This window comes from Lygodium microphyllum, chromosome 5 (assembly GCF_053477565.2).
Source record: "Lygodium microphyllum isolate KBCC chromosome 5, Lygodium_microphyllum_v1.1.10, whole genome shotgun sequence".
Lineage (NCBI taxonomy): Eukaryota > Viridiplantae > Streptophyta > Polypodiopsida > Schizaeales > Lygodiaceae > Lygodium > Lygodium microphyllum.
Window position 1 is genome coordinate 157,928,113 of NC_141139.1, and position 20,274 is coordinate 157,948,386.

The following is a 20,274-nucleotide window of genomic DNA, read 5'->3' on the forward strand; positions in this document are numbered from 1 at the left end:
CTAGCAGGATTTCATAGTCCACTCCTTTAATCACAATGAAGTGCACAGAGAACTAGACACTTGTAATCTTCACTGGCCAATTCTTTAAAACTCCAAATGGCCTTAACTTCATTCCATTTGCTAGTGTGACACTGAACCTGGCAGTCTCGATGGGAGGGTTTCCCCAGGCTTGCAAGACTGTGTGGCTCAAGACATTAAACCATGCACCTGTTTCTATAATTCCTTTTCACGTCATGTCTCCTAGAGCCAGGATAGGTAGCACTGCGTGCGTCTTGGTGCCCTCCCAAAAAGCATTTACATGTAGAGATTTAGGTATTGAGTGCAGCATCAAGCTCAGTATCTGTGTGACTACATCATGCTCACGTAGTTTAGCCACAATCTGCTCCGTTGGCTCCTCCACCCAGTGCTTCAGTTCCAACCAAAGAGTCGGATGCTGCCTAAACAGGTCTCCTAAGCTCAAGGTTATTGGGTGGTTACTAATGTCATGAGGAGGTTACTCATCGTTTGCCTCCCCTCCATTCCCGCACCTCTAGGCCATTGGCTTGGGGTGTCTTGCTAGCCAATGGCTCCCAAGCTTCTCCTAGGTGGTGCTACCCTTGGCGTGGGTGCATTTCTTGACCTTGGTCAAGAGAGTGAGGTTGGGATGCTCACACTAGAAAAATCCTCATTTCCATCTTCTATGATGGCCTTGGCGTCCGTCAGGTTCTCTTGGGCTTCCTTTACCCACTCCTTGACCTTTTCAATCGCTTCTAATTGGCGCTTTGGGAGGGGGTACTCCCCTACCTTGGCACCTTTCTTTGCTATTTTTGGAGATGTGGTTTTAGCCTCAGCATTAGTTACCTTCTTACCACTCACTAGAGTCGTCTCACAATCAGTCTTGAGAGCGATCTTAGAGTCGATTTTCTTCTTACTCTGCCTACAACTCTTCTTCCCTATCGAGGCGGCGTCTAGGTTGCTAGACCCAAGCAATGATATGCCAGCCTGCTGCGTTTATGCACGTGTCATGACATGCAGCGGGATGGGTGTATCCTCATTGTCGAATGTCTCAATGCCAAACAACCCCAAAGGTACCAATGGTACATTGCCTGAGCTTGAGGGTGGCTTTTGTCTAGGGAATTCCCTAAAAAGATGGGTGATGCTGCACTTGGCACACCTGAGATCAGTTCTCTTCCTATTAGCCTATTCTTTTTCTAGGCATCGTGTCAATATGTGACCAGGGTGACCATAAGTCCACCACGCAACTGGGTCTTGGCTTGGCCCTGGAAAACCTCTGCCCCTTCCCCTTCCTAACGCCATCACCGGTACTAGTCGATAGTCCATGAGGACTGGATTACCCTCTTCATCATACGAGATGTAAGGGTTCAAATACGACTCCTTGTCATTGGGCTCTTCCACGTAGTGGATGGAAGCGTCACTCAATGAGTGAGATGTGTCACAAAGGGTCCAAGCGGTCTGGGTATGCCCATGGGATTGATCTCTAATCTAGGGACGGCCGATTTTGGATTATGTGTTGGAAGGGCCAATGGGGCTCCTCTTTTGTAGAAGTTTGGCGGCCTATTCCTGTAGTACGGTGAGTTATATTACTGTGCATAAGGAAGCCTCCTTGGAAATCGGCAATGCATTGTGTCATGGACAAACCTTTCGGAATTTGCACAAGGCCTGTATCTTGGGTCCTGGCACTCAGCGGGGATGTGGTTGCCTCCACAGTGCACACACTGGGCATGCAGTCTAGTGGGTCTCTTTACCAGCTCTTGCAATCATGCTAGCTCCATCCTAACTTCAGCCAGCCCTTGGCCTTGTGCTGTGACCTTGCCCTTATCTTGCATGTCAAGGGTTGAATAGGTTGTGGCTCTCTCTGTGGTTCTTTGGCTAGAGTCATCTTGATTCGAGCTTCTAGCGCTTCTCTCCCTAAGCTGGTCATCTACCCTTATTGCCTCATTGAAAACCCTAGTGAGCACATCTCTCTGCAAGCCCGAATTGCTTGCTAATGCCTTGTAAAGTTCTTCGCTGCAAATTCTGTTTATAAAGACGGTAGAGACTGCTCTCTTGTTTGGTCATTTGTTGGTAGGGATTCTCTTAAACAAGCTACGTACATGAGTGACAGTCTCTAATGTCCTCTTTGTCCTTCTGATTGACATTCATCAGTCGGACCATGAGGTTGTATGAGTATCCCATCTCTGAAAATCTATTGATGAAGAGATCCTTCAGGCGATTGAAGTCTGTTCATTCTGCTGTGTCTAGACTGGTGTACCATGTCCTTCCCTTATCACCCAAGTAGAGCCCAAAAGCCTACGAGCATTGGGCGAGGTCTATGAGATTGTTGGATTTGCAAACCTGCTCGAACTACTCCACAAAGCTATAGGGGTCATTGCTGGGTTGGTACTTGTCTAGCTGCTTGGCCACTGTAGGGATCTTGTTGTGGCTTCTCACCCCTTGTGTGACTCCTAAGCCTATGAGCAAAGAGGTGGCTAGCGCAATTGCACTTTGTTCTACAACTGTGTTATCCATGAGTCACTTGGTGACAAGCTCGCTTAGCGTCAGGTCTACCTCTAGCTCCCTCTCCCTCTTTGCATTCGGTGCTGTCTTGGCCTTACCAGCTAAGGCTAGACTGCCCTCCTCTCTTTCTCAAGAATCATAACTACTTCCTCAATTGGTCTGTCATGGATTAGGGTCATTCTTAGCTAGTCATATTGATCGACCATACACTGCAATTCGAGTGGGAATTCGCCCAAGTCTAGCTGGTCATCCTCTCTATCCGCGTCCGCTCCTGACATTTCTGTAGCCTCTCACTCCACCAGGTTTTTGATCAGTCCAATCAACTTGAGTAGCGACTTGCCCTCAATCCTGTCATCTTCAAACTCTTCGGGGTATTCAGGGTCCTATGTGAATGGGGCTCTGTGGCACCCAGCTACGTCCCAGGGTCTACTCCTACTGGTGGGTTCTTTGAATTATTATGATTCTATGTGAGTTCCTTGTTATTGAAAGCAGCTATCAATTTTATTCATGCTTGTGCTTCGTGCTTTTTAGTGCATAGTGCCAAATTAGGCTTTCTCCCTTTTAGTGCACTTTAAATTATGAAATCAGTGTGGCATGCAAATGCAAAGTGACCAATCAGTTCCCACTCTTCCCCCTTTTATTCTAGCCTAATATGGCTCTAAGCACATTTCCTAGTTGTCCTCTTGTATTTTCTAGGGTCTATGCTGCACGCTCTACTCTCCATCAAGGCCTGATTGGAATCTGAGGGTTAGTCAGCTCTAAGTCTCACCTATTCTATGGCCCGCTTCTAAATATTGACTCTAGGCTATCCAGGTGTGGTTCCTCCAATCTCTAGCTTCTGAGAGTTGGGTCTGGTACTCACGGATATTTGGGGATGGGTTTGGAGCGGCCCTAGCTTGAGGAGGCAGCTCATTTACCAGTTTAAAATGTCCTACCTTGGTGGTCCAATTCTGGGAGTTGAACTATGATTGGTGGTTCGACTAGTAGAGCCGAACTGTCCCGATCCTTGCTCGTCTGATTGACATAGGTCCAATTGGAGAAGGTTGTTCAATTGACCCACTAGGAAGGTTGTCCGATTGGACGCGGGGTTTTGATCCAATCGGACCATGTGGTCCGAGTGTTGGGTGGTCCGATTGGACACAAGTGGGTATCCAATCTCGGCCCAAAAGGTATGGTCTGGACTCTTAAAGTCGAATGGTTCAATTGCCCGATTCTGGGAGTCGGACCTGGACATCGTGGTCCCCTGGTTGTGAAGCGACGAGGCGGAACACGATGATTTGAACGCTTTCTTCACACATGGTTCATGACTGCCTGCAAGGCTTTCCAGATCACACCTATGCCAAGCAAGGAAGGGTTTTGCATACCTGGATCAAAGGAATGGCTCCACAGTCGAGTGCCCTAATCTCTTTTGCTCAGTAGGTCTCTCTCTCTATCTCTCAAGCTTTCCTTAATCTCTCAAATGCAGAATGAGGTCTCCCTTGCCACTCCTAACCTCTTATTGCCCAGGTCTGCATTCACCTTAATCTTGCTCCTCTTACTAGCATTTAACCCGAGATTTCATTTTTTGCCCTTTTTTTCCCTATTTCAGCCTATTATACAGCAACAAGAACCCTATTGTTTTTTTCTATTCCCTTGGTCCTCATCCTATCCTAATGCAACAAAAAAAAAAATAGTGGCTGAGGTTGATTTACCTACTTGCCTACTCAACAACAAACCAAAATACTTGTTTTGAAGATCAAACCACCTAAATCTCCTATCTATCTCAAGCACTTGTTCGGTTTGAAAACCCTACTTCTATGCTCGATTCAAAGCACGTGGCGCTCAAGGCTCGATTCCATCGGTCATCCCGACAATGGAACCAAAATGAAGGGAGCTTCAAGCTGAACCCCCGAGACCTACGGACCGCTTATTGGTTAAGAATTTCAAGCCGAGCGGCCATGACTACCTCTCACATAGCCGATGTGCTCTCCCTACCTATGGGGTATAGAGAGATTACCTTGATGCCCGGTAGAGTATCCTCCTCTCTCGTGCACACCGGTAGCTGCACAATCCTTGAGGAAGCTCAAGCAACCTCAATCCCTCTCCAACAAGCTCCATCCTCCATAGCCGCACGAGACAAGAGAAGGGTGGAGAAGAGAAGAAGATGAAGAGAGGAGATGGGGAGCTTCTTCTCCTTGATCTCTCACTCTCACACACTCACTCCCTCACACTCACTCCCTTCCTCTCTCAAGCACAAGCAAGAAGGTAAGGAGATGAGAAGAAGAAGAAGAAGCTTTTTGCCACACACAAGAATGAGCTTCTCATTCACTTTTCAACTTTACATACATGCCCTACTTCCCAAGGCGGTCATCCTCACTTTTTACATGGCCAGCCATGGCCTAGGCCCTTTTTCTCCATTCTTTCACTTCCTAGCTAGTCCTACCGCCCTTCTAAGTTTACAATTTGCACAGGATGGAGTCTGGTGCTCTTTTACAAGGATTTGAGAGTGCCTTTGCATTTAAGGGTGCGCTTTCTTGCTTTTAATTCCTCCCAACTTCAGCGGTGCGGCTGCACCTTGGACTTTTGGTGGTTGTTTCCATGCTTTTCGATTTTTTCCGGATTTATTGTTCTTTTGGGTGCCTTCTCCATGCCTACCCTTTGCCTTTTCTTGCTTCTCAGATTTTTCTATTTTCTCACTTTTTTCCTTTTGCTGGTGTTGCAGTAAACACACAAAAAAATGGTGGCCCCTCCCACTCATGTTTCATATTTTTCTTAAGATTCATTTAAACTTTAATTCTCCAAATAATCGATTCAATCTTTGGTTTTCACACTTAATCGCAAGTGGTTTTGACCTAAATGGAGGGGTAAATAAGCTCGCAATAGTGAACAGGCTGGATGTTGGCTTCATGGCATCAAAATCTATCAACTTGGCCTCCATCACACTCTTTTTGGCTTCCGGATCCGATAGCTGCTTCATAATTTCAAACCTTGCATGGATTAAATAAGGGGTCAAATGACCTCTAATTGTGATAAATGGAGACTTGCATTGGGTTCCTAGCGGCATCGAAATGCATCTAGGAAAACTCTAGCTCCTTGATTTGCAACCATTTCATTTTCCATGAAAATTTACTCTTTTATGCCTCTCGGGGTCTTCTTGTGCTTTAAATCAACTCCAAAAATCCACTCTCAATGAAGCTACTATAGAAACAAACTAGAGATAGCTTGGATGCTAAATGAGTTATCACTCCTTTTGGTATCTTAATATCCATGATGTTTTATCACTTTTTCAAGCAACTATGCCAATTTTCGCAGATAGGTTCATGTAGCTAAGATTACTACAAATTACATGTCTAAGGAGTTGTTCACTATCTCTCAAATTGTGTTGAAGGTTATTAAAATTTATTGGATTTCTTACCTCCTTAGAAAGATGGACCAACAGTTCTTAAAAGTCACCGAGGTAATATCACCAATGTGACATATGGTTTGTCAAGATTGTGGGAGAGAAGGAAGGAGTCTCACTTGTAGCTATCTTGCTTGCACAATGGGGGAATACACACAAGGGTGGAGGCTGAAAACAGTTTTCCTCTTCTTAGTTGTGGAAGCCAAATGAACTCTATTACAAAGAAATAGAAGAACCCTGTATATATGGGTCTCAAACCAAACTCAACTAACTAAGGTGGCATACTAACTGAGCCACAAACTAGAGTAGATAAGGATAGCTATCGTGTAGCTATTATTCAGGGGCAGTGTACCAACCGCGTCTGCAACTAACACGTCGGTGACATAAATGCACAACGGTCACCCTGGCGTATCATGAGTGGAGCTCGATATGTCAACACTCCCCCTCGAGCTCAATCCCAATTCCTGCACACCAAGCAGGTCTCTGAACTTGCGCAGCTTCTCTGCGCCCAATGCCTTCGTGAATATGTCAGCTACCTGATCCTCTGTGCTGACATAAACTAGATCAATAAGACCTAGTAAAACCCTCTCTCGCACATAGTGATAATGCACCTCAATGTGCTTTGTTCTAGCATGATAGACTGGGTTATTTGCCAGGTGTATACTACTCATGTTGTCACAATAAATGACAACTAGCCCATCTGTAGACTGATGCATATCATAAAGTAGCTTATGCAACCAAGCTACCTCACATGCAGCCATTGCTGCACCCCTGTACTCAGCCTCTGTGCTCGACAAGGCAACTGTAGGCTGTTTCTTGCTGCTCCAAGTGACTGCAGCACTCCCAAAAGAGAACACATATCCACTGGTAGATCGTCTATCAGAAATACTACCAGCCCAATCAGCATCAGTGTATCCATGCAACTGTATCTGAACCCCAGTCTCATAAAATAGTCCATACTGCAATGTGGACTTCACATACCTGAGTATGCGTCTAGCCGCATCCAAATGTGGTTTCCTTGGAGCCTGCATAAACTGACTTACCAATCCAACAGCATAGCTCAAATCTGGCCTGGTAATAGTCATATAAATCAAGCTTCCTACTATGCGTCTGTACATAGTAGGGTCTTCCAGAAGCTCACCTGCATCTGCGCTCAGCTTCACATTCTGCTCCAAAGGAACTGAAATAGGCTTACAGCCTGTCATCCCATATTTGGACAGCATGTCCAATCCATATTGCCTCTGCAAGAGCTGTATCCCACTTGGTGATCTAATCACCTCAATGCCCAAGAAATAACGCAGCTCTCCCAAATCCTTCATCTCAAACTTCTGCTTCAATAGCATTTTCACATGAAGGGTATCTTCATCACTGTCACCTGTCATAATCAAATCATCAACATAAATGACAAGTAGCATAATACCTTTCTCCGTTTTTCTCACATAAAGTGAGAAATCTGCCTTGGAAATCTGAAAGCCAATAGTGACAAGATACTGTCCTATCTTGTCAGACCATGCTCTAGGTGCTTGCTTCAAGCCATACAAAGCTTTCTTCAACCTGCAAACAAACTCAGGATGAACAGCATGCACATAACCTGGTGGCTGCTCCATATATACCTCTTCTTGCAAATCACCATGCAAGAAGGCATTCTTTACATCCATCTGATGTAAAGACCATCCCTTTGATGCAGCCATAGCAATGACTGCTCTTACGGTTGCCATCCTTGCAACTGGACCGAATGTTTCTTCATAGTCAATGCCATATGTTTGTGCATACCCCTTGACTACTAATCTTGCCTTGTATCTGTTCACAGAACCATCAGCATTGTGCTTCACCTTATAAACCCACTTACAGCCAATTGCATTCTTACCTTTAGGCAAAGGCACCAATTCCCATGTAGTGTTTACTTCCAAGGCATCCATTTCTTCATCCATGGCTTTCTCCCATTTTTCTTTTCCCATGGCTTGCTCAAAAGAAGTGGGTTCTGGTTCCTGTATCAGCTTGACCATATATGCATAGTGAATGGCTGTAAATCCATCATATTTCAGCCTATCCACAGGATACCTGACTCTGGTAGACCTGCGCAAAGTGGGTTCACTCCCAGGTGCTCTCAAAACATCCCTAGTCTTCCTTACTCCAGGTGTAACAATAGAAGGAATACCCAACTCATCATCAATGCTCTGTTCTGAGCCACTGGATTCTCCATCCACATAAGAGTGACCTGCATTCACATCAAACATGGGCTGATCAACCTTCTCTTTTCCTTTTCGTGATACCTGCATACCACTATCTGCATTACTTTGAGAAGATTCTCCTGATCTCAATCTGCCTGTCCATGGCGAAGACTGTGAACCACTACTAGAGGACGCTCCAGGTCCACTAATATTTTGTGACTGCTGCTGTGAATTTTGTGCAGCATTACCATTTTGTGCATCTACATCATCAATCACATTTACTGGTTTATACCAGCTACTCATCTCATCAAAAACAACATCTCTGCTCACTGTAAACTTACGAGTAGAAGGGTTATAGCATCTATACCCTTTTTGCTGCAGAGAGTAACCAATAAAGATGCACTTCTCAGCTTTTGGATCCAACTTGGATCTCAGCTCATCTGGCACATGTACATAGGCAATGCAACCAAAAATTTTCAAATGAGAAATATCTGGTTTCCTACCAGTATACCTCTCCTCTGGAGTCATTCCATGTATTGCTGCAGTGGGAGTCCTGTTCATTATGTAGACTGCTGTAGCAACTGCTTCAGCCCAATAAAAATCTGGCAAGTCTTTTTCATTGAGCATGGCACGAGATACCTCTCCAATATGCCTGTTTTTCCTTTCTGCAATTCCATTTTGTTGTGGGGTATGACTGCATGAATATTGCTGCTTTATGCCATGCTCCTGCAGGAACCTTGCAAACTCATTTGAGAGGTACTCTCCCCCTCCATCTGACCTTAGGCATTTTATCTGCAGACCTGTTTCTTTTTCAACCATAGCTTTAAGAGTTTTGAAATGCCCAAAAACTTCACTTTTCTTTTTCATAAAATACACCCAAACTTTTCTGCTATAGTCATCAATAAAACTGACAAAATAATGACAGCCTCCAAGAGATGCAGCTTTAGTTGTCCACACATCAGAGTGAATTAATTCCAATGGCTTCTCACTCTCTTGAACATGTCTAGGAAATGGTTTCCTTGCCTGTTTTCCAAACTGACAGGCTTCACATACCTTATGCATTTCTGCAACCTTGAATTTGGGCAATCCTGCAACAATATTTTGGGCCTGCATTGATTTAAGTCGCTGTACATTAACATGACCAATGCGTTTATGCCAGATATCAATATCTGCAACTACACCGGTCCCATGTGCAAACATTGCTGCACTCAATTCAGACATGTCTGCATCCAATGTAAACATTCTGCCCTTCTTCTTTCCTTTTGCTATCAAGCGACCTTTATTTTTCATATCCTCAACAAAGCATCCATGAGGATTAAATCTGAGCTGCAAGCCCTGCTCAACCATTTGACCAACAGAAACCAGATTCTTGGTGATATTCGGGACATGAAATACATCGGACAGGTATTTCTTTTTCCCATCCTGCATAGACAAAGGAATTTTTCCAATCTGCACAATAGGATGTGCAGTATCATCACGAGTCTCCACAAATCCTGGTTTTTCCATTTTCCTTGCATCCTCCATCCATTCTGCATGACCTGTCATATGGTTTGATGCACCTGAGTCAACATACCATACATCGTTGCTTTCTTCTCCACTTGTCACAGAATTGTTCATGTGCTGCACCATGAACAAATGCTCATTTCTGTCATCACCCTGTCTACTAGAAGATGCATAATTCCCTTGTTGCAGTTTTCCATTCATGATGTCATTCTGCTTTTTATAGCAGTCTTTAGCCATATGACCCATTTTACCACAGTAGTAGCATTCAACATTACTGTTTGTATTTTGGCCTCTTTGCCATCCACCACGACCTCTTTGGCTCCCCCTGCCTCTAGAGTTACCACGTCCTCCTCCATAGGACTTGTTTTCTTGAGTTTGCTGCATATTCTGATTTCTACCACGGCCTCCAAATCGGCCTCCTCTACCTCTGCCTCTACCTCTTCCAGCATTTGAGTAGAAGACAGCTTCTTTTGAAGTTCCTCCTGAAGAAGATGCACCACCATTTCTCTGCTCCTCAGAAATTAGAAGAGCAATCAACTCTTCAAAATCAGGAAATCTTTCACGGACGGAAATGGATGTCCGAAACTGCGCATAATCCTTTCCTAGACCATTCAAGGTCACAGAAACTAAATCATCATCTTCCACTGGCGACCCAATGGAAGCAAGTGCATCTGCAATCTTCTTCACCTTCATGTGGTAGTCATTGATGCTCATATTTTCTCTTTGCACATTATGCAACTCTTGCTTGAGCTGCATTTTCCTCGCTTGCGTATTTGTGCTATACATTTTTGACAGAGTATCCCATGCCTCCTTTGGCGTACTTGCATCCTGAATATGCACAATCATAGAGTCTGAAATGCTGATAGACAGCCAGTACATAACTTTCCTGGCTCTCTCATGCCATGCTTTAAATGCCTGCATTTGCTGTTGATTGGGAACATCAGGAAGAACTGGTTCTTCTTCATTTCCTGCAACAAATTCCCAATATCCTTTTCCCATAAGGAAATTTGTCATTCTAAACTTCCATGCTTGGAAGTTGTTCTTGTCAAGCTTTTCAGTGACAATCTGTGAAAGAGAATCAGATGCCATTACAGAAGACTGCAAAAAATTCTGTCACTGCAAAAACCACAGCTTCACCCTCACAAGGGAAAATCTGCAAAACTGGCGAAAGTGGTATTTGACCACACAGTCACTTCCTAGTGACGATTTTGTATCAACAGGCAACAGGGATGATTCTGTAGCTCCCAATGCCTCTGCGCACAAGCATACAATGCAATGTTTACAGTAACTATTCACCGACCTGCAGAACAGTGGCTGCACAGCATAAAACTGGGCTTTTTCCTGAGTGCGTGCAGAAAACTTCCGCCTCCAGAACAGGCCCCGAAATGGCCCTCTTGCTTCACCGCGAAGGGCGTCTCAACCTGAGACAATGCACTCCTGCAATTTCCGGCTGTGCTACCTGCAGAGATCTGCTCCCAAAACAGAAAATGAAAGCAACACTGCTCCTCTTACCAGAACACCGCGAGCTTGGCTTGCTTTCTTGAGCTCCTTACCATGAACAAGGCTCTGATACCATGTCAAGATTGTGGGAGAGAAGGAAGGAGTCTCACTTGTAGCTATCTTGCTTGCACAATGGGGGAATACACACAAGGGTGGAGGCTGAAAACAGTTTTCCTCTTCTTAGTTGTGGAAGCCAAATGAACTCTATTACAAAGAAATAGAAGAACCCTGTATATATGGGTCTCAAACCAAACTCAACTAACTAAGGTGGCATACTAACTGAGCCACAAACTAGAGTAGATAAGGATAGCTATCGTGTAGCTATTATTCAGGGGCAGTGTACCAACCGCGTCCGCAACTAACACGTCGGTGACATAAATGCACAACGGTCACCCTGGCGTATCACGAGTGGAGCTCGATATGTCAACATGGTTAATATCTATAAGTGTTCATTACCTATTCTACCTCTTTACAGAACCCACCTCCTCCATCTTTGTAGATCCACTTGTCAATCCTCCTGATCCTATAGAGGATCCTATGCATATCAAAGAGGATGACACTACTCTATCAGGAAGTTCTCTTCCTACATTTCTCACTTTCCCTAATTTGTTTTTTGCACAACAGAGGGTAATGTGGAGATTCAAGTTTTCTCCCTTCATCACATTATAGCAGGAGAGGCTATTCCTTTCATATGTTGAGACATTCAGTGCTCTATTGAGTTGACAATTACAGCTTATGTCTAGCATTTGTGCTCGTCTTTTTATGAGAATATGCAACAATCCAAGGATGAGTTGTATAAAATTACTACTAAGCTTAGCTCCACAAAGGAGAATTCATGTTATCTTTTTCAACAAATGGAGCATTCCACTTAGTTGTTGAAAGATCAAAAGGATAAGATATCCTCCTTACAAACATAGCTTAGTAATAGCAAGATCCAGTTGTAGACTGTTACTAGGGAGATATAGTCTTTCCATGAAAGTTCAAGAACTACATGCACTGGGTACTCAAACTAAGTTGCAATCCACCAATACTACTATTGATAGTTAGGCTACCAAGATTAAAGAGTTGAAAGAACAATTAGCTCATTCCCATTCTGTTCCCCCAAGTCCTATTGCTCCTACATGGCCCAAAATTTCCGCTTATTGAGATATTTGCAATCACACACCTACTTCAGTCCCTTTGTAAGGAGCAATCAGGGCTCAAGACTAGAATCCCATATGCACAGTAGGAGAAAGTACCACCACTCAATTCTTATAAAGCATTGTACTTTCACTCTTTTTCTAATGCAATGATAGTACTATTTTCCTTCCAGTAAAGTGTCTTGTCACTGTCAATACACAAGATTGTGTTTATGAGTCCAAGTCTCAATCTTGGAACCTAATTCACTTGTGATGACCGACAAATATGTGCAAATAAAGGCACCAAAATGTGCTTGTCATGGAAACATCTTTTGTATAATGATCCATTGCACATGTAATTTTTGTCAAAAATCATTTATGAAGCAATGCAACAATGTGGGTCCTTAGGCTCACATCTAAAAATATAGAAAGGAAAAGCAAGGTCAAACACCTTTTGTCCCATTCTAAAATTGAAGAGCCTTTGGACCTTAGCCAAAATGTATGCAATTCCATTTTAAATATCAAGAAAGGAAAAGCAAGAGGCTTGTCAGGTGATTTGAGGAGATGGAAGGTTGAGGTGGTTACACCTCTCTCTTCCTTTATCTTCTCCTATCACGCTTCATTTTTCCCTCTCCCATTTTGGCACAACTCTCATCTTTCTTGTTCTTGCTCCTTTCTCTTGTGCTTCATTGCCAAATCTAATGGAGAGTGAGGAAGAGGAAGAGGGTGAGGATGGAAGAATTTCCTAATTTCTTGTGTGCCTTCCTCTTGTGTGTTTTGGAACAATGGTTCTTGGTGAAGAAGAAGGTTTCTTGTAGGTTTTTGTGGCCAACAAGTGTGTTTGAAGTCTCTACTTGGCCAATTTGAGCTTCTATTTGTGTTGTGGCAAGGTGTTGTTCACCTTGTGTGACAATTGGTCTTTGATAGGTTCAATGTCTTCATGAGTTTCTTCTTCCTCTTTCAACCTCCATAGCTTTTGCATCTGCCATGCTCTAGATCTTGCATATTCTAAAATGGTATTAGAGCACAGCTGAGCATGGCTTAGCTTGTTTTTAGTAGCTCTTCACCTTTGGTCCATCTCTACTCAGCTCAGTTTCAATCTATGAATCCACTTTCCATCTCCACCTTCAAGCTTGCCTTCATGGCTGCCATAGCCAACAACACCCTGTCAGATTGAAGCTTTCATATCTCTCTCCACAGGTCAAATCTCTCTAAACTTCCTTCTAAAGAAGTGTCTCTCTACTTCCAGAGCTTGTCCCTCACATCTTAATCACTGACATTGGGCAAGTATAGCCTTAGCATTGTCATTTTTCTCAGGATCTGTCATGTGGCCTCTGTAGCCAGGCAGTACCTAGGCATATTGGAGCTTATGGATCTCACACTACAAGCCACCATGCATCATGATGTCTTCTAGGGAAATCTTCCTCAACATCAAGCGCTTCTCAATGGTGCATCATGTTGCAATATTGGCCGTCATACTCTTCAACATTGCTGAAGATTCGCAACGCTGTCAAAATATGTGCCAAATCAGATCATGCTACTGGTGCATGCTCTACAGGGTGCAATCCCAGCCATTACCATAGGCCATTGATAGCTCTTGAAGTAAGCTTCACCCTCATATAATTTTTTTTCAAAATGATCAAGTATAGGTCCTATAATGTCAGAAAAACCAGGCTGCCCCTAGAAACCCTAACTGTGACTCCATAGCCAAACTTCACCAAGCTCAAAAATCTCATCATTTTCTCTCTCCTGCCACCTGGAATAACCTATTGTCACTCAGATTTGAAGGTCCTAGCATCAAATCAAGAAGGGGAATATTTGGATATGAAAGAACTTGAAGGATTTTGCAGATTTGGAAGACTCAAGGACGAAACATAGTGTCTATTGACACTCATTTTAGTTCTCTTAGCACTTGTGTCTTTTGACATATCTCAACTCTTCTACTGCTTAAATCTAATAATTTTGAAGCTAATTTGCTGATGTTCTTGCAAGTGTAACAGGGCAAAGACTCTCCAACTTCCCATTTCAAAAAGTACTTAAAAATATCCCATGTTTACAATATAATAAAAGTACCTTTACTTTTTGCTAATGGAATGAAAGTACTTTGCAATATCTTACCATTGCAATCTTCTAAGTTTTGGTAACTTTCCAACTTGTCATATGCTCATGCACATTATTCATAAATATTTGAACATGTTTACATGTATTCTTATTTTTTAAAAAAGTGCACACACTTAGATATCCATTAAGAAAGAAGAGACACCTCTCCTATTTTGTATATTTTGAATGATTAAACATGCATTTTCAAATTGAGATAAGAAGCATATGTACTAATGTCTAAGGGGGAGGGGAGGAATGCACCTCCCTCCAAACCTAGCTGATAGACTACTTGTGTATTCTCAAACTTTACAATGATTTCTTGAAAACATATATACATGTTTTTTTTGAAATATGATGCATACATGCATGTCCATGTGTCGAGGAGGGGGAGAAAGAGAGAAGAGTCTCCCATTTGAGATTAGTTGATCTAGTGAGCAAGTGTCACATTGGCACATTGATATACACATTAAAATTGTAAGGACATTACGTGAAAAGGTAAGATAAAATTGTGTGTGAACAAGCCCATCTAAAAGTTAGGGTTTTTATGATATATTTGTTTCATTTCACAAACTCTCTCTTCATCTCTTCACATCTAGCACATCTCTCCTACATGTTGCAATGGATGCTCACGTGCACTTTGATGAGTGGATCCACAACATCCAGCTCACTAGTCAATTGGATGAGATCTTTGAGGCCTTCTTGAAGGTCTTCAACTTGGAGCATATTCTTTTAGCACTAAATCTCAATATCCAAGTCATGGAAGACTTTGAGAGTACCTTCGCCACTCACGCGTACTCCATTGAAGGATTAGATCTACCTTAGATGCCTTTCAATTGCTTTGCTAATGGGCATGCAACATGGAAAGAACAAAAAAAAAGTGATTAACACGTTTGGATCATGACTCAATGATATAGAACACGCACTATACTTATGGATAGTGCTCCATATATGTCATCCTTTGAGCTCATGGAGTGCAATGCTGCCTTGGCCATCTAGTTGATTGCCTTGGAATTATGGGAGATTTCAAGTCACTTTTCGGCCATGTAAGAAATTAAGGAGAGAAAGTGTGACAATTTATTTAAAAAAGTAATGAAAGAAAATATTTATAAAAAACATTATTGATTTTTTTTTGCAATCTTGGGGAATGGTGGTTGTTTTTTATCTTGGTACTTTTGTTATCTATCATTCATTGACGACGATGAACCTTGAAGGTGTCACATGCACTTGTGAACCTTCAATGCCTCACCAATTCCCTTCAAGAGTCAATGAATATTGAAGGGAATGTTGGTTGTTATGTATCTTGGTACTTTTTTTGTCTATTGTTCATTGGTGACGACGAACCTTGAAGGCATCACATGCACTTGTGAACCTTCAATGCCTCTCCGCCAATTCCCTTCAAGAGTCAATGACTCTCTCAAAATATTTCCTCTTCATTTTTAAATTTTCATTTAAGGGGACTATAAACCATTTTCATGTCAAACTTGGATCACCTATTGTCCCTCAAAACTACTTCCATTGCAATCTTGGATCACCTCTTGGTAACTCACTTGTAAGCATGGATAATTTTAAACATCTATAACACCTCCATAATTGATTTGGATGATGAGTATGCACTTGCTCTTGAAAAAGCAATGACACATCAAGTGTGTCGGAAGAAATGAGATCAGAGGTCAGAAAGAGCATCAAATTATAAAAAATGGTAGGTTGTGTCATGTGGATCCTACGACAAGAAGCACCATCCATTCTCTTCCTATTCCTCATTATTAAGGTTTCTTGGAGATGACCATCAAGGGTTTTTAGCGTATACTCAAAATCTAGTGGGCCATTACAAAATTTTGAAGTTGAGGAACCAATTGTTATGCAAGGAAATAGATACAATAAGGAAACAACTAGAGGAGAGGCAAGGAAAAATAAGGAGTATTGAAACCCAACTATGTGTAACAAAACAAAAGGAAATGGTGTTGGGGTCATGTGAAAGGTAGAAGAGTCTGAAGAATATTGAGACACTCAAGCTTGCAAGTGGAGTTTGTAGGAGAAGAATTACAAAAGTATGGTAATAGTTGGTCACTCATGCTAAACAAGTTGTATTCTTCTACTGTGTTTTAGGAGCATTCTATGGATGCATTATGAGTCCATGCTTATATATATGTAGTTTTTTTTGCTAGAATGATAGGGTCATTTTCCATGTGGAGAAAGCAAGGAGGAACATGGAAAGAGCATCACAATCCTATAACAATATCATTCCTCCCAAAGTTGCAAAAAACATGCTGGTTGAGACGAGGTTTAGGAAGGCCAAGAAACAATACACTGAAAAGTTCATGCAAAGGTCTTGCTTGGATAAAGAGGACATCCAAAGCATCCTAGACAAAGAGGGGATTAGTAGAAAAAGCTACACTCATATTTTCAAAGTCATGCAAGAGACATTGAAGAAGAAAAGGGTAAAGAGGTATCTACTTCCAAATCCACCCTACATAGCTATCCTAGAAAGAAGTGAGTGTTAGAGTACAATAGTTATAACAACATATTCTTTGACATGAGAGCTTGCAGAGAGCCATGATAAGATTTTATAGGATTCATCATAAAATAGAAAATGGGTTGCCATTTTTTTAAATCAAGCTAGATGAAACAAAGATTGTAAAGGGTAAGAAGATGGAGAGATTTTCTATCACCCTAATGAATAGGGATCTTTAATTGGGTAGCAAGGGCAATGAAGGCATGGAAGGATTAGTGCACCTTAGGGTGCAATCAAAGAAAGATATTTGGTAGTTGGGATCATTCTAGATTAACATGGAAGATTTTGACGTGTTGCACTAGGTGTTTCAACGAACTTCTATACTTGAGGTGATAAGTGCTAAACTAAGTATTGAAGGGTTTGGACAATAAAAAGTAGAGTTACACATGGCCAAGATTTGAAGACATTGAAGTGCATGTATAATGTGTTAAGAGGTGCCTTCTAAGAGTCATTGCATTCATTGTATGGCCATGGCCATGCCATGGCCAAGGAGTGCAATGCTGCTAGTTGGAATAAGACACCTAATAGCAAAGATCCAAATTTTCAAGAGTTCTCGCTATCCCTTTATCAAATGTCCACATTGTATACTTTGTGTGGAATAATAAAGAAAATTATGTACCTCCACATTGCATTTACTTCGAAACTGCAACCCTAAAAGGATAAGGATGATGCTATTAGGGGGCTATTGAGAAGGTTTTATCACACATTAGTCTCCATGGGGATAATATTTTAATCAAAGTAGATCCTCAGAGATCCAAAAACTGGAATAGGGTCGCTAGGAAACCCTCAATAGGTGGAGTTAAGGCTAGAAGGTTTTTGGACTTTCATGGCAACCCTAGAAATAGGAACTCCATGATAGGTTCTTCTCACATTCATTACAACCAATAGAAAGCACTACACAATGTAGCCAAAGACCACAGGGATGAGGAAAGAGCAAGGAGTAGGAAGGCCATAGTTGGGGAGGCATTAGACACAATCTTCATGTATTGTGATAAAACATATTGGTCCAATCATGATCTCTCAGGCTTCAAGAATGCCCTCCATAAATTCAAAACCTCCATGAAGGTATCTTGGGGAGAAAATAATCTCATGCAACATATGGTAAGGAACATCATATTGGGTTTCGATGCCTTGAATTTATTGCTTAGCTCTTAACTAATCCCATCTTTCATTTCTTACGAACATCATATTATTGATAGGAATGGTCCTTGGTTTGTGTAGTAATATGGGAGTCTCTAGATATAGTCCACTCAAGGAATGGAGAAGTCTCGTTACCAAGAAAGGATTAGGTACTTTAGACATACAATACAAGATGATGGTGTATAAAAGGAAAATAGCCTCCTAGCAAATTTTCAGTGTTTTTATAGTGTAACTTTGGCACAAAGCAAGAGTAGAAGAAGCAAAAAGAACATGCCAAAACTCAGATTGTAGCCCTTGTATTACAAATGGAAAAAGAAAAGAGACAAGAAGCTTAGAATAATTCATGTGTGAATGAGAAGGTTTTACAATGGCTAGCCTCTAGGGAGAGGCAAGGCCATAAATAGGGCTCAAAGAGCGAATAATAGAGGCCTTTATTCCTCTCTTTGTGGGCTCAAATAGGATGGTTTCATCTTCTTTGCTAGCATTTCACCATCCTCATTCTCCAAGGTTGGTAACTGTATACATGGTGCTAGCATTATTGGAGGCATTAACTCCACAAGAACCCAGCCTTTCATCTGCCACAAAAATTGTCTTTTTGAGTAAGGATGTAGATTAGCCACATCCTCAACCCTTGTTGCAATGGCATGAGTAGCATATGATATATATTAAGGAGTCCTTAAATATTGGCATCCATACTCAATGTGGAGCTCTCTAGAGAACACCAAAGAAACATGGCTAATTCTATAAGAAAAACTATATTGTCACACCAACAAGCTTGTTTTTCATTCTTCAAGAAACCACAGAAAGGAAGAGAACACCAAGAACAAAAAATCTTTATATAACATCATATGTGAGATCTCCCATGGATTTATCACATCAAAACTTATCATGTTCTTCATATTCTTCATAGAAACCACCAAAGAACTAAATGAACAAAAAAGAATGCTCAATTTTGAATGGAATTGATAACATAATTTTCATATTTCATAGCCTTTATAATCTTTCTCTTAATCTCTCTCATATAGATAGAAATTGGTTATCTCTCATACACAATCTCTCTCACATTTTCTCTCTCTCAATAGTAAATGAGAATAAGAAATAATAATTCTCAATAATCCTCTTTTGGTCATGGACACACCTCCCAAGAGGTATACTTGATATTAAGAGGCACCTGAGCCACTATAGTGACTCTTCAAAGCTCATCAATGCCATTGTCACTTTAGGTCTTCAACAACTACCTTTTCCACTTGAGCTAGCTAATGTGAGCTTGTATTCTTCCCCTTCCAAGATAGGAAAACATACCCAAGATAAATATTTATTCATCAGAACACATATAGGAGCATACAAAAGAACCGAAGGCATACAGAAACTCAAGATTACAATACAGAAGGTCAACAGAAAGCATAAAACCATAGAGCTCATAGTAAAACCAATCCAATCCATCAAAAACCATACAACACACTCTTAATCATTCTTAAATCACTCATCTATTATCTCAACCTCTCAAACATAAAGAAAATAGATCAAAATAGAGGCAAAAGTAGACCTAAAAAGACCAAATAGACACGCCATAGAACCAATCAAAACATCATAACTCAACCAAAAACCATTGTGAGATCCTAAAATCTACTTAATCCATCCCAAAACACTTTAAAAAAATTCAAAAATAATTTAAAAACCAATCAATCAATTAGAAAATCAACCATTTAGTACCAAAAAACAACCCAAAAATAAAGTCAATTCAATCCTCAACATATATCTCCACACTTAGACAAGGAGCATCCTCACAAACTTAGAAAATGAATATTACTTATCTTAAAATCTAGCTAAACACTTCTACCTTCAACATCAATCAATCAACAACCAAGAACTAACCTTGACTCCTTTAGGCTCCAAAATAACCTAGATATATAAAAAAGATTAAGGAAAGAAAAACACATTCAATCTCAAATGAATTCTTATATTTCAAAATATAATTAAAAAACCTAGTAAATGATATAAGAGGTTCTTCAATTCCATTGAAATTCTTCAAAAATTCATCCATATAAAAAAATCAACATATTTGAATCTCATCAACTCACTTGAACCATGTCTCCATAGGGATACAAATCAAACATGCCCACATATAAATCTAAATGATAAGGGAGAATGAAAAGAGATTCCATTAAAGATCATCCACTAAATTCATCCAAGAAGAAACCATCAATGAAGATATTCTATTTTAAATGTATGATGATTCATTGATGGGACCTAAAATGGGCCGGCATTGGCTATGGCACTAGCCGGACCTCATGCATACAACATACAACCCCACCAGACGGCCTCATGGGCCAGGAGCATCTAAAACTCACTTTG